We start from the raw sequence: 16,025 nt of genomic DNA on the forward strand, positions 1-16,025 counted from the left end.
ATTACTTTATTTTATTTTACTTTTACAACAGTCCTATGAAATAAATCTTAGCACTGTGGAAATGAAGGATATTAGGGCCTGGAAAAGCCAAATAACTTGGCCATGGTCACATGGCTTAGAAGTGTCATGGCCAGTATTCAAGTTCGACTCTGACTTCAAGTCCTGGACTCATTAAACTATCCAAGCTACCTTGAACTTATACCATAAAAATGCTTCTGATTACCAGCATGCCATTCCTAATAACGTGATATTATGGTGGATTTTGTGTTTAGGGTTTTGTGATCCAATATTATTTTGTATAAAGTGAAATTCTGTGGAGCTAAAGAGACTTTCTCTATATCCATTACATCTTTTAATTTCTACTGTATAAAATGTCATGTTTAGCAAAACATGGGAAAATATTAGAAAAGATCTAATTTGCTTAATAAATCAAGTACTCAGAAAATGCAAAACACATACACAAAATCCAACAAGAAAGAGGCAAGAATCCTCAAAATGGATAAATTAGGAGAGTCATGTGGAATTCTAAAAACGTGATAAACACATTAGAAAAATGAAACTTAGACAGATGTGCCCTTAGACTAATTGGACAAAAATCCTTGAAAAGCTCAGTGGTAAGCATAACTGGAAAAGACAGCTGAACGAATGAATAGACAAAAGGGACTATACTCAATGTTTTGTATATAAAACTCATTGTATCCTTTAAACAGTTAGGAGCCATATGATCTAAATGTGAAAATGCCCTCAGATAAATTGAGGAAATTTCCTTGAACACTGCAGAAGAAAGAAAAGAAACCTAAAAGAATGATCGCTCTCAAAACGGGCTGAAACTGTCATATCAGTTTTGAAATGCTGTTTTGTTATTTAGAATTTTAGGTGAATGTATCATTATGAGAATTGGCTTCAGGTAAATCGTTTTGCTCCCCTTTTGCTTCTTAATCTCTCAAATTTGTCCCCTCCTTTCCACCTTGCCACTATCAGTGTTAAAAATGCTCATTATTCTTAGAGCAGTAGTCTGCATGTGGCTTCCTCTCTTCTTATCTGTCTTCCTCATTTCACAATACTGATTTTTTTTTAAATGGGAGATTGATAGTGAAACAGGAGGGAAGGGGGCACAACACAACCTTTAAAAGAATGACATAGACATAGGACATGACAAAAATTGGTTAGAACCAACTAGATCCAAGATGGCAGAAGATTTGCCTTCCAGTGGACCTTGAGCCTCATTATACGCTCATTGTAACACATTAGCATAAGCTAAGTGACACACCCACCAGTGCCATGACAGTTCCGAGGCTGACCATCAAAGATCAAAAAGTAGGCTGTGGCCCGATTCTTGGAAATCTCCGCCCCTTCTCCAAAACAGTTGGAATACTCCTCCTTCTTGTTAGCCTATGAAATTACCCAACCCATAAAAACTAACCACCCCCATATTTTGGGGCCTCTCACCTTCTGAGATGATCCATACTCTGTCTGTGGAGTGTGTTTCTCTCTAAAGAAATCCACTTCTTACCTATCACTTTGTCTCTCACTGAATTCTTTCTGCAATGAGACATCAAGAACCTGAGTTTTATTAAGTCCTGAGACCAGGTGTGTGATCTAATAATTAGAAGATGGTGGGTTCAAGTCCCAGTCTGAGTTACACAGTTTCAGTAGGACACTACTTTCCTTAAACTCCTGTAATGGTTTCCCATCACCTTTGTGATAAAATCAACCTCCTTGGCTGTTGCCTATTTTCTATTCTCCTGGCTTGCTGCTTCCTCACATGTGACTTCAGTCCAGCCTTAATGAACTCGTATGAACTTCTATTTCAACTATAAAGACATGCTGCACACTCTGAGGGGGAAGTGAAAATATGCCAGATCCTGGATAAATTACAACAAATACATACTGTAAATGCACTGCTGGGCTCCAAGGGTTAAGAAAAAGTGGGTTGAAATCTGAACAGTGAAGGATTATCTGACATAGTTATTAATGGCACCTCTGTTTCATTCTCAAATATGTTCTAGTTTGGACAATAAACTATATGATCATTTTATTAACAGGCTATAGTATAACCAGTTGTTTCACAATCAAGGAACAAAGACACCAAATTCCCAGTTTGAGATCAATGGGTTCTCACTCCCCTTCTCTTTATTGTCTCTATCCAGCCAATTCCACACTTATAGGTTTATTAGTTCCATAACTCCACCTCTGGTACCATATTCTGTATCTGTTGGGAAGCAATATCAAAACTCACACTGTTTTAGATAATGATTTACTGACTCACATAGTAGGAAAATCCAGACACAAGTTTGGCTGATCTAGCAATTTAGTGCTGTTATTGAGGACCCAGTTTCATTCTTTCCTTTCTTTTTCTTTTTCTTCATTCTGCCTTTTACTATGTCAGCTTCATCCCACACTGGGCCTGCCACTTGATAGTAAAAAGGCTGCAGCAGTTCCAGCCTTTACATCTGCACGCCAGGTCCCACCAGCATTCCAAGCAAGAATCCTGAAATTCACCTTCATAGACTTGTTTGGATCACATGCCCTCCTCCCTCATCCAAGCATTCTGGCCAGGATGATGGAATGTGCTGATTGGCTTGAGTAGGTTAAGCCCTGGAGCTGTGGGATGGAGTCAGCCTTTCCTCAAGTACATGGGCTGCTTGGAGGTGTAATCGGGAAGAGGGAAAGAGGACTGGATACTGGATCAAAAACCAAGTTTTCAGACCATGGTAGAAGCCTTGGTGTTCCTACCAAACCAACCTAGCCATGTTATCAGAGACTCAAGCTTAACACTCACTGTGGAGGTTACACTACAATACATTTGATTTGCAGCCATTTAGGCCATGAGAGGAGTTTGGGAGCCAAAGTGGTGAGTGGGTGTAAAGAGCATTTATTCTGTTCCTGAAGCCAAACAGAGCTGAGTCTTGAATCTGGGTATGAACCTCTTAACTGGCTTTGAATCTGAGCCAAGATAATTACTTTTTGATCCTCATTTTTCCTTATCTGCAATTTGGGGATACTTTTCCTATCTTAAAGATATACAGTTTTATGAGAAATAATGAGATTATGCATATAATGTGCCCAGCATAGTACATGGTACAGAGTAGATAAGTTCCCTTTTAGTTTAGAGTCACTAAATTGACTCTGAAATCATCAGCATAAATGATTTTTTCTTGGGTCATTTAGTCCACCTGCCAAGCTGTGCCTGCTTTTTTGTACCTCCTTATATAGTAGGTGGAGGTAAACTGTGAGATAACTTGGTCTCATTCTCGTTATCTCTTCTTTAAATAGTGGGAAAAACCTGGTTTCTTGAAATAACTAATACATATATTTTAATATTAATAATAAACAGTCAGCATACCCCGGATCTTGCTGACCTAGGGTCATTTTCCTCTCACTCCAGGAAGCTTCAACCATTGTATTTGGCCCAAGTGTTGATCCTTTTCTGATGCCTCAGGAAACTAGCTGTTCCTTCATTTCTCACCAAGACCAAAAGCTATTTTGCTCCAGGGGAGCCCATTAGCTCATTTGAATTAAGTTTCCAGATTCTAAGACTGGAATCTCAAGGTCGGAAGGCCAGGGAGCATCAGCAAGGTATCTGACTCATTCTTTTTCTTTCTTTTTTTTTAACATCTTTATTGGGGTATAATTGCTTTACAATGGTGTGTTAGTTTCTGCTTTATAACAAAGTGAATCAGTTATACATATACATATGTTCCCATATGTCTTCCCTCTTGCGTCTCCCTCCCTCCCACCCTCCCTATCCCACCCCTCCAGGCAGTCACAAAGCACCGAGCAGATATCCCTGTGCCATGTGGCTCATTCTTGATTCCTGCTATCATCACCGTATTCTGACAATGTTTATATTCACTGCTACCCCTTTCCCCCAACCTATTATCAGCTGATTGGTCACCTCAGACTTGCAGGAAATAGCAGCATAAACAATGCTTCAGTGAACCCCTCCAAGCAGTCAAGACCACGAATATTTCATCAGCTTGCATTTGCTGTCTTTGCCCCGGTGGTCCCACACTGGGTTCCCAGTGACTAAGCTCTGGGGAAACCCTTTCCCCAGATAATGAGTGTTTCTTCAGCTCCACTGAATTAGTCTTCCTATTTTATTGTGCCCCTGGGTTACAGGAGCTTAAAAGTTATAAAACAGCAAATTATTGCTGAAGGCCTGCAGCATGTTATCCTGAAGCCCCCGCCACTATATGAATGGGGCTAAAGTCATCAGGGAAGTTTAGTCTGTGGCTTCATGTTTGGGGGATATTTAGCGTTTTTAATTTTCCAAAGATAAAAATAGACATACTTCTTTCCGATCATAGAGATTATAAAGATAAATGTTTGCCTATCAAACAATATAGAAAATCATAGTGAAGAAAGCAAATATAATCCTAAATTCCAAGCCCAGAGATAATTATTGGTAGCAGTTTGCTGTATGTGGTCCAGACCTCTTACTCCCTTTTTCTCTTTCATTTTACATAAATGGAATCATATTCTAAATGCCATTTAACAGTTGCTGAGCATATCTTTTACACCCATAAATATAGGTCTGTATCATTATTTTTATGACTGAAGAGCGTCATGTTGCATTTGTATACCAGATTTTATTTACCCAATCCCCTGTTGATGAATACTCAGTTGTTTCCAAATTGTTCCTATTAGCAATAACACCACAGTAGATGACCTTATACACTTTTGCATACATATCAGCTTATCTCCTCAGGATACATTTCTAAAAAGTGGAATTGCTAAGCACATCTGAAGGCTTTGGTTCATATGGCTAAATTGCTTCTCAAACACAATTTGCATGTTGACTAATCATACCTGAAAGCTGGCCAAAACGTCTGTTACAAGAAACTCACTGAGGAGATGGGCTTCCAGGTCCTAAAAATAAGCAGACCAGCATGGGCTTCCGGCAACGAACTCCAAAATCAACCTTAGAGAATCTATAGCTGGTAATTATCCAGGATAGTGGAATCTAGGAACAAACAAAACAAAGCGTGACAAGCCCTGGGGAACTGAGGACTATCTTGAGTGGTGAGCCTAAGAGGTGGGTGGCTGGCTCGAGACGTAGGGAAGCCAGAGGCTGGAGAAAATCTTTGGGGTTCAGCTCCCCACACCCCACCCCCGCCCTCCGCCTTAAGACAAAGCAATGTTTAATTCTTCCAGTGCTAGGCTACTCGTGCTAGTGTCTGTCCTGCTGGGGTGAAGAATTGGTGGGAATAGGTGTGGACTGACTGACCTTGGGAATTTGCTCCTCCATTCCCCCCACCCTGGGGGCTACTATATAGCAAGGGAGGATATGCTTTCTCCCTGTGTTGCTTCTCCCTGTAGCAGAGGAAAAACTTTTACCTTTCTTGGTTCTTTGGTCTAATAGTCAAATTAACATAGGATAGATTAACAGGGGAAAAATTAGTTACATACATATGGGGTCCCATAAGAATATGGGATCCCTAGGCAGTCAGACAATTGAGGCTTATATGCCATTCTGAGCTAAGGAAAAGGGGATAGGGGTCTGAGACTGCAAAGGAGAGGAAGACAATTCACAGGAAGTTGGAAAGAGCAAAGGTTTGGTAAACAAATGTTTGCTGTTCCACGCAGAGACAATGGGACACAGAGACTTTGATCCTTAGGCCCTGCAGAGCTCCCCACCTTACAACACCTCGCCCATGTTCATCGTGGTTATTTCTGGAGATGGTTCTCTTCCCAGACAAGGCCCTCTATCTGAATTCCTTTAGGCAATTAAAGGAGAGGTAAATATCTCTTGCGGAGTCTTTTGGGCTTTCATCGACTTCAGCTTAAAGTAATCCACATGTTAAAGTGGCACATTTTGGCGTGAGGGGAGGGGAGAACTTGTTTTAAACTCCTTCATCCCTAACTAAGGATCTAAAGGGGAAAGTCTGGCTAGAGTTCTCTGGTGAGGTGGCAGGAATCAAGAGTGGTGCTTCTAGTACTGGGGTTCTCTACCCTGTGACTCATAATCTCCCCATCCTTAATCTTTGTAGTGACACAGATAGGGCCTGGCTTTTGGACTTTTTTCAATATGCATGGCCAGATGAGCTGGCTGATACCCCTAGGAGAACACAAGATCACCAGCTGAAATAACCAGACACCAAAGTAGAACAACTTCCCCAAATGAGAGATGACACAAAACTGGATAACGTTCACCATCTGAAGCAAAATTATTCAAACAGATGGAAAGAAATTTAACATCAGTATGAAAATATTAGATTTGAAAAAATATAAAAGTTGCAAAAAAGGGAAGCTATCACTAGCTTTTACAGCAGAACCTGAGTAAAGAGATTAAGGAGTAGGGAGAGGAGGAAAACCACGGTAGGGAAACCAGGCACCACACAACCACTAATCCTTTTGTTTGCCTCCTTCCAGGAGGTATACACACCAACCAGAGGTATTTTTCTTTTTTTTAACATCTTTATTGGAGTATAATTGCTTTACCATGCTGTGTTAGTTTCTGCTTTATAACAAAGTGAATCAGCTATACATATACATATATCCCCATATCCCTTCCCTCTTGCGTCTCCCTCCCTCCCACCCTCCATAACCCACCCCCCTAGGTGGTCACAAAACACCGAGCTGATCTCCCTGTGCTATGCGGCTTGTTCCACCTAGCTATCTATTTTACATTTGGCAGAGTATATACGTCCATGCCACTCTCTAACTTCGTCCCAGCTTACCCTTCCCCCTCCCCGTGTCCTCAAGTCCATTCAGACCACTTACTGAAGAGGCTGTCTTTTTTCCATAGTATATTCTTGCCTCCTTTTTCAAAAATAAGGTGACCCTATGTATGTGGGTTTATCTCTGGGCTTTCTATCCTGTTCCATGGATCTATAGTTCTGTTTTTGTGCCAGTACCATACTGTCTTGATTATTGTAGCTTTGTAGTATATTCTGAAGTCCGGGAGCCTGATTCCTCCAGCTCCGTTTTCCTTTCCCAAGATTGCTTTGGGGTCTTTTGTGTTTCCATACATATTGTAAAATTTTTTGTTCTAGTTCTGTGAAAAATGCCAGTGGTAGTTTCATAGGGATTTCACTGAATCTGTAGATTACTTTGGGTAGTATAGTTATTTTCACAGTGTTGATTCTTCCAATCCAAGAACATGGCATATCTCTCCATCTGTTTGTATCATCTTTAATTTCTTTTATCAGTGTCTTATAATTTTCTGCATACAGGTCTTCTGTCTCCTTAGGTAGGTTTATTCCTTGGTACTTTTTTCTCTTTGTTACAATGGTAAATTGGAGTGTTTCCTTAATTGCTCTTTCAGATTTTCCATCATTACTGTATAGGAATGCAAGAGATTTCTGTGCATTAATTTTGTATCCTGCTACTTTACCAAAATCATTGATTAGCTCTAGCAGTTTTCTGGTAGCATCTTTAGGATTCTCTATGTATAGTATCTTGTCATCTGCGAACAGTGATAGCTTTACTTCTTCTTTTTGGATTTGTATTTCTTTTATTTCTTTTTCTTCTCTGATTGCTGTGTCTAAAACTTCCAAAACAATGTTGATTAATAGTGGTGAGAGTGGGCAACCTTGTCTTGTTCCTGATCTTAGTGGAAATGCTTTCAGTTTTTCACCATTGAGGACGATGTTGGCTGTGGGTTTCTCATATATGGCCTCTATGCCTACTTTCTGGAGGGTTTTTATCATAAATGGGTGTTGAATTTTGTCAAAAGCTTTTTCTGCATCTATTGAGATGACCATATGGTTTTTATTCTTCAGTTTATTAATATGATGTATCACATTGACTGATCTGTGTATATTGAAGAATCCTTGCATTCCTGGGATAAACCCCACTTGATCATGGTGCATGATCCTTTTAACGTGCTGTTAGATTCTGTTTCCTAGTACTTTGTTGAGGATATTTGCATCGATGTTCACCAGTGATATTGGCCTGTAGTTTTCTTTCTTTGTGACATCTTTCTCTGGTTTGGTATCAGGGTGATGGTGGCTTCATAGGATGAGTTTGGGAGTGTTCCTCCCTCTGCTATATTTTGGAAGAGTTTGAGAAGGATAAGTGTTAGCTCTTGTCTAAATGTTTGATAGAACTTGCCTGTGAAGATCCTGATCTTAGTGGAAATGCTTTCAGTTTTTCACCATTGAGGACGATGTTGGCTGTGGGTTTCTCATATATGGCCTCTATGCCTACTTTCTGGAGGGTTTTTATCATAAATGGGTGTTGAATTTTGTTGAAAGCTTTTTCTGCATCTATTGAGATGACCATATGGTTTTTATTCTTCAGTTTATTAATATGATGTATCACATTGACTGATCTGTGTATATTGAAGAATCCTTGCATTCCTGGGATAAACCCCACTTGATCATGGTGCATGATCCTTTTAACGTGCTGTTAGATTCTGTTTCCTAGTACTTTGTTGAGGATATTTGCATCGATGTTCACCAGTGATATTGGCCTGTAGTTTTCTTTCTTTGTGACATCTTTCTCTGGTTTGGTATCAGGGTGATGGTGGCTTCATAGGATGAGTTTGGGAGTGTTCCTCCCTCTGCTATATTTTGGAAGAGTTTGAGAAGGATAAGTGTTAGCTCTTGTCTAAATGTTTGATAGAACTTGCCTGTGAAGCCATCTGGTCCTAGGCTTTTGTTTGCTAGAAGATTTTTAATCACAGCCTCAATTTCAGTACTTCTGATTGGTCTGTTTATACTTTCTAGTTCTTCCTGGTTTGGTCTCGGAAGGTTGTGCTTTTCTAAGAATCTGTCCATTTCTTCCAGGTTGTCCATTTTATTGGTATAGGGTTGCTTGTATTAATCTCTTGTGATCCTTTGTATTTCTGCAGTGTCAGCTTTTACTTCTTTTTAATTTCTAATTCTATTGATTTGATTCTTCTCCCTTTTTTTCTTGATGAGTCAGGCTAATGGTTTATCAATTTTGTTTACCTTTCAAAGAACAAGCTTTTAGTTTTATTGATCTTTACTATCGTTTCCTTCATTTGTTTTTCCTTTATTTCTGATCTGATCTTTATGATTTCTTTCCTTCTGGTATCTTTGGGGTTTTTTTGTTCTTCTTTCTCTAATTGCTGTAGGTGTAAGGTTAGGTTATTTGAGGTGTTTCTTGTTTCTTGACTTAGGATTGTGTTGCTATAAACTTCCCTCTTAGAACTGCTTTTGCTGCATCCCATATGTTTTGAGTTGTCATGTTTTCATTGTCATTGGTTTCTAGGTATTATTTGATTTCCTCTTTGATTTTTTCAGTGATCCCTTGGTTATTAAGTAGTGTATTGTTTAGCATCCATGTGTTTGTATTTTTTACAGATTTTTCCTGTAATTGATATCTAGTCTCATAGCGTTGTTGTCGGAAAAGATACTTGATTCAATTTCAATTTTCTTAAATTTACCAAGGCTTGATTCATGACCCAAGATATGATCTATCCTGGAGAATGTTCCATGAACACTTGAGAAGAAAGTGTATTCTGTTGTTTTTGGATGGAATGTCCTATGAGTATCAATTAAGTGCCACAGCTACTGAGCCTGCGTGACTGGAGCCTGCGCTCCGCAACAAGAGAAGGCCGCGACAGTGAGAGGCCTGCACACCGCGATGAAGAGTGGCCCCCGCTCGCTGCAACTAGAGAAAGCCCTCGCACAGAAACGAAGACCCAACACAGCCAAAAATAAATAAATTTATTTTTTAAAAAATGGTAAAAGCAAAGCTATACAGAGAAAATTACACACAGAAGCATATACATACATACTGACAAAAAGTGAAAAAGAAAAAAATATATATATCGTTGCTCCCAAAGTCCACCTCCTCAATTTGGGATGATTTGTTGTCTATTCAGGTATTCCACAGATGCAGGGTACATCAAGGTGATAGTGGAGATTTAATCCGCTGTTCCTGAGGCTGCTGGAGAGATTTCCCTTTCTCTTCTTTGTTCGCACAGCTCCCGGGGTTCAGCTTTGGATTTGGCCCCGCCTCTGTGTGTAGGTCGCCTGAGTGCGTCTGTGCTTCGCTCAGACAGGACGGGGTTAAAGGAGCCGCTGATTCGGGGGCTCTGACTCACTCAGGCCACGGGGAGGGAGGGGTATGGAGTGCGGGGCGAGCCTGCGGTAGCAGAGGCCAGCTTGACGTTGCACCAGCTTGCTGCGCGCTGTGCGTTCTCCCGGGGAAGTTGTCCCTGGATCACGTGACCCTGGCAGTGGCGGGCTGCACAGGCTCTCGGGAGGGGAGGTGTGGAGAGTGACCTGTGCTTGCACACGGGCTTCTTGGTGGCGGCAGCAGCAGCCTTAGCGTCTCATGCCCGTGTCTGGGGTGTGCGCGTTAGCCGCGGCTCGTGCCCGTCTCTGGAGCTCCTTTAAGCAGCACTGTTCATCCCCTCTCCTCGAGCACCAGGAAACAAAAAGGTAAGAAAAAGCCTCTTGCCTTTTTGGCAGCTCCAGACTTTTCCCGGACTTCCTCCCGGCTAGCTGTGGCGCACTAGCCCCCTTCAGGCTGTGTTCATGCAGCCAACCCCAGTCCTCTCCCTGGGATCCGACCTCCGAAGCCCGAGCCTCAGCTCCCAGTCCCCGCCCGCCCCGGCGGGCGAGCAGACAAGCCTCTCGGGTTGGTGAGTGCTGGTCGGAGTGCTTGCACACGGGCTTCTTGGTGGCGGCAGCAGCAGCCTTAGCGTCTCATGCCCGTGTCTGGGGTGTGCGCGTTAGCCGCGGCTCGTGCCCGTCTCTGGAGCTCCTTTAAGCAGCACTGTTCATCCCCTCTCCTCGAGCACCAGGAAACAAAAAGGTAAGAAAAAGCCTCTTGCCTTTTTGGCAGCTCCAGACTTTTCCCGGACTTCCTCCCGGCTAGCTGTGGCGCACTAGCCCCCTTCAGGCTGTGTTCATGCAGCCAACCCCAGTCCTCTCCCTGGGATCCGACCTCCGAAGCCCGAGCCTCAGCTCCCAGTCCCCGCCCGCCCCGGCGGGTGAGCAGACAAGCCTCTCCGTCTGGTGAGTGCCGGTCGGCACTGATCCTCTGTGCGGGAATCTCTCCTCTTTGTCCTCCGCACCCCTGTTGCTGCGGTCTCCTCCGCGGCTCCTTAGCTACCCCCTCTGCCACCCGCAGTCTTCGCCCGCAAAGGGGCTTCCTAGTGTGTAGAAACCTTTCCTCCTTCACGGCTCCCTCCCACTGGTGCAGGTCCCGTCCCTATTCTTTTTTTTTTGCGGTACGCGGGCCTCTCACTGTTGTGGCCTGTCCCGTTGCGGAGCACAGGCTCCGGACGCACAGGACCAGCAGCCATGGCTCACAGGCCTAGCTGCTCCATGGCATGTGGGATCTTCCCAGACCAGGGCACGAACCCGTGTCCCCTGCATCGGCAGGCGGACTCTCAACCACTGTGCCACCAGGGAAGCCCGCATTATCCTTTTTTAAAACTCATAGAGGTTAAAATATTTGCCCAAGTTCATATAGCTAAGAAGAGGAAGGACTGGAGTTTGAAACAGTTCTAACTAACTTCAAAGCCCATGTCCTTTCCTCTATGCCTTGCTTCATTCAACCCAATAGCAGAGGCAAACTCACATGTGGCTATCGTCAAATGGGTTGAGAGCTCTGGGAAACATAAGTATGAAGTATTTGGGAACCCTAGGGGAACTCAGAGCAGGGTACCACTAACTGACCTCAGGAATGTTTGTTAAGGCTTCCCAGAGGGAAGGCTGATGTGCCTTGAAGGATGGTTAGGAAAAAAAAAATTAAAACAGTGTCTATTCAGTGAAAAGTGGTCAAGTGTTCTTGTGGGGCCAGAGGTGCTTTTGTAAAAAGTATACAGAGTAGAGTAGATAGGACAGAAGCCTGGGCCCTGGGAACTAACAATGTGGGTTCAAATTCCAACTCTGTCACATACAAGCTTGTCAAGTGCTTGAAATGCTATAAACTTGTTTCCTCAGATGCAAAAGGAGAGCAACAATAGTTCATACCTCATAGGTATTAGAAGGAATAAATTAAAGAAGATGGTGCATATAAAGCATTTAGCACACTGCCTGGTCCCAAGTCTTGACATTCCCCCCTTCCCTCGCCCGGTTTCTTCCCCAGCTGCCAGGAATCAGAGCAGTGGGTCCCAAAGTGTGGTCTGTAAGCCGGCAGCCTCAGCAGAACCTGGGAACCTGTTAGAAATGCAGTCTCCTGTCTCCCCTACATCTACTGAATCAGAATATCTGGGGAGAGGGACAAACGCGGGCTGAAATTTAATGAGCCCTCAGATAATTCTCAGGTATGCAAAAACCTGAGAAGCATTGCTTGAGTTCTTTCGAGGCTTAGTTAACACATCACTACAGAGAGGACGGTCACTGGCCGTCTGCAATGTCCTCTTTTTCATTAGCCCACTGTAAAGACATTCTCCGAACAGAAAGTGTCATCCAGCGCTATAAACCACAGGGCTAGAGCCTGCCCAATGCCCCCAGGGGAAGTAACTAAACTACCCCGCAGGGTAAAAATTCGTCAAACTGAGCCGCATGTGCAGCGCAGTGCTCCGCGGGGCGGGCTGGGGGCGGTGTTTCTAGGACCTTGGCAGGAAACGGGAAGAGGAAGCTAAGCGTCATCTGCTAGGAGGCAGCGGCGCAGCCGGGGGAGGGCCGCAGTAGGTAAAGGACGCTCTTGTGTGGGGAAAGGGGAATTACCCCTGTGGTATCTAATTATTTTCCTCGTAGCCTTTCTGACTGGGTGTAAACTACTTTCCATGAACATAAACACTGCCGCTAGTGAGGCCTCCATAGATGTCAGTATAGTGTCAGAAGTGACAAACGTTCAGTTTGAGTTCCGAGAACTCTCTCGTCTCACCGGAGATGAGAAATTTCAGGAGGTAGTGATGAAAGTGACAAAGTATATACATTCCCTGCCTGGGAAGAATGATGGGTTAGTGCCCATATTCATTTATACCAACAGTGGCTTCTTCCCTTCAGTGGATCTTCACTCTTGGAACCAGAGCTCTGCTGAAGCGGTGGATCCAAGGAAGAAAGAAAGAAATTCAGTTGCTACAAGACTATGTTGAAGCCGTAGAGGAATAAAAGAGCACCGGCTTCAGCAGTCTGAGCCCAGCAAGCTGAGTTTTGTGGGAAAGTTGTGGATGGCAAGTTCTGTGTCAAGATGCATTGAATGCGTTTTTTGCTTGGGAACCCTGGCTCTGGGTGTAAGCTGTGGTCTGACCGCTGACCACATGGAGCTAGCTGAAGCCTTTATGGTGACCTGTTACTAGATGTATCATCAGTTTAGGAGTGGGGTGAGTCCAGAAATTTTGTACTTCAGCGTTAACCCCAAAGTTAGCCATAAGGACATGGTGATCTGGCCTGAAGACCATTTCAATCTGCTTTGACTAGACATGGTGGAGAGTCTGTTCTGTCTGTACTGTTCAGTGGGGACAAGGAATACCAGGATCAGGGGTGGGAGATTCTGCAGTATTTCAACAGATATACCAACATCCAGTCAGGTGTCTATTCTTTTTTTTGGCTGTGTTGGGTCTTCGTCGCTGCGCGCGCCTTCTCCAGTTGCCGCGAGCGGGGGCTACTTTTTGTTGCGGTGCGCGGGCTTCTCATTGCGGTGGCTTCTCTTGTTGCGGAACACGGGCTCTAGGCGCGCGGGCTTCAGTAGTTGTGGCTCGCAGGCTCAGTAGTTGTGGCTCGCGGGCTTAGTTGCTCTGCGGCATGTGGGATCTTCCCGGACCAGGGCTCGAACCCGTGTCCCCTGCCCTGGCAGGTGGATTCTTAACCACTCCGCCACCAGGGAAGTCCCCAGGTGTCTATTCTTCAATCAATAATTTTCAGAATCAAATCCCAAGAGACAAGATGAAAAGTTTCTCTCTACGATAAGCTCTAGGTACATATATCTTCTCTTTTCAGATGACATGGACTTCCTCAACCTTGACAAATATGTATTTAATATAGAGGGTCATCCCCTGGCCATCTGGACTTCAGCTTAAAAGGCTTGGAACAACACCCAATCGTGGGACTTTTCTGGATTGAACATCGTGTATAGTAGACTTCTCTTTTAAGTTATAGATAGGCAAGCCAATTGCTTATGCATAAAACGAGTCATCCGTTGACCTTTAGCCATGAGGTTGTGCAGCCCAGTTGGCTACTGTGAGCCAGACAAATTCCAAATTCTGGGCTGAAGTGGTCAAGTCCAATCGGACAGCTGGGGTCCAGGACTCCTTGGAAGGCAAGGTACCTGTGGGTTTTTCAGGGCAGATGCTGGTGGTTTTGAATCTATCCTCATGTATTTCTTTAGGTGGTAATTCAGATTGACTTTAGGGTTTCTTTTAGTCTGTGCTTTCTAGATCAGGACCACTGTAAGAAGGAGGAATAAAATCAGCAAAGTTTTGATTTATAGGAAACAAAACAAAAATCTACCAACAACACAAAATCCTGCCAAACAGCCTGATTTGTGTTATCAATTAGCTCCTTTTGGGGGAAACTGCACTGCTGTTGGGAGAAGAGAGAGGCTTATAACTGGTGACATAGTTGATGGACGCTGGCAATGGAGGCTAATGGGGAAGGCAGAGACAGACTAAATATGCTCTGTGGAAGGACAGGGCTCCTGTTGAGCTTGGTCAGCTTGTGATTTAAAAAGATATTAAGGAAAAAATAATTGGTTGCAATTCCAGTGACACTTGCCTGTGTCATTCTCACTATTAATTGCGTTACCATACTGTGCCCAATAAAGTTTTAACAGAGCGAAGCGTGGCGAATTTGTAGACCCAGCAGGTTGCTTATTGGGGCTGCACAGTCTGGCTTCTGCTATGAACATGGAAAGATGGGCTATCAACTTTACATTTACCCTCCAGCTGGGCTCTCTCAGCTGTTTGGAAGAGCCAAATATAGGCAGTAAGTAAAAGGAACAACCTAGGAACCCATGCAGTTAATAGTGAGAGAGAGGTTTAATAATGGTTATTTGGTTAGAGAGGTACTGTCTCAGAACAGTAGAGAAGCATTGTAGGACAGTGAATAAGAGCTCAGGTTCTGGAGTCGGTGAGACCTGATTGGATAATTTGAATTATTGTTCTGAAAATATTCCTCCTTCATACGGCACTGTGGAGTTCTATACTTCCCTTCTACACTGATGTTGGGCGTAGTCATGTGACCTGCTTTGGGATGTTAGCAGGGGTGATGGGAGCAGAGGCTTGAAATGTGTGAGGCTTGTGTGGTTGGCCTGCCCCCTTGTGCTTTGGTTATCCGTCACAGGGAGGACGTGCTTCTGGTAGCCACTCTCCTTTCAGCCTGGGATCCAGAGTGAGATAATAGAGTCGACCTAACAATCTGCAGCTGAGGGTAACTTATCAGCTGAATCATAGTTGACCTGCGCGTTCCTGAGCCTGAACATAAATGCTGTTGTAAGTCACTGAGCATGGGTGTGGTTTGTTATGTAGCTGGCCTAGACACTTGGCTACAAATACTCCCTCTGCTGCCTTCTAGTAGTACAGTTCTGGCAACATACCACTCTCTTTAAGCCTTAATTGTGTTATCTACAGTATGAGCAGTGTTATAACTATCACACGGTAGCATTAAATGAACTAATACATCTACGTGTGCTTCATTATATCATGTTCTTAATGAACATGAGGTATAGTTTAGAGCTATAAGTATAATAATCATGGCTACAATTTATTGAGCACTTACTATGCTATGCCTGAATCTAATTCAGATAATTTGCCTCTTTAATTTTTTGATTGATATTCCTTGCAACTCCAAGAGATAATTATCAATATTATGTTATCGATGTAGCATATTAATATTATTATTAATTCCCATTTTACAAATGAATGCTCAGAGAGGTTAAGTAACTTGCACAAAGTTGCATATATAGGAAATGGCAGAGTTGGGTTCTTTCCCTAGTCTGCTTTACCCTGTGGGTTATATTCTTTGCAGTGGGCTAAAATTTTTCATCCAAGTTTATGACTAGAACTAATGTCAGTGTAGTGCACCATGATTAACGAGGCACTTCGACATTATCACATACAGTCCCTCCAGTAGCAAAGGTGGACATACAGTGTTGTGGCCCCCAAGAAATTTCTTCTTCTTTCTTTCTGGCTGCCAGGAAATCACCTGGGA

At 43.4% G+C, this 16,025-nt stretch overlaps 1 pseudogene; it reads left to right on the plus strand.

Moving 5' to 3' along the window:
* Nucleotides 1–12,661: 12,661 nt before the first annotated feature.
* LOC112402037 (endoplasmic reticulum mannosyl-oligosaccharide 1,2-alpha-mannosidase-like) lies at nt 12,662–13,897 on the plus strand (annotated as a pseudogene).
* Nucleotides 13,898–16,025: the final 2,128 nt, after the last annotated feature.

Source organism: Neophocaena asiaeorientalis, unplaced genomic scaffold (assembly GCF_003031525.2).
Source record: "Neophocaena asiaeorientalis asiaeorientalis breed wild unplaced genomic scaffold, Neophocaena_asiaeorientalis_V1.1 scaffold43, whole genome shotgun sequence".
In the NCBI taxonomy this organism is placed as follows: Eukaryota; Metazoa; Chordata; class Mammalia; order Artiodactyla; family Phocoenidae; genus Neophocaena; species Neophocaena asiaeorientalis.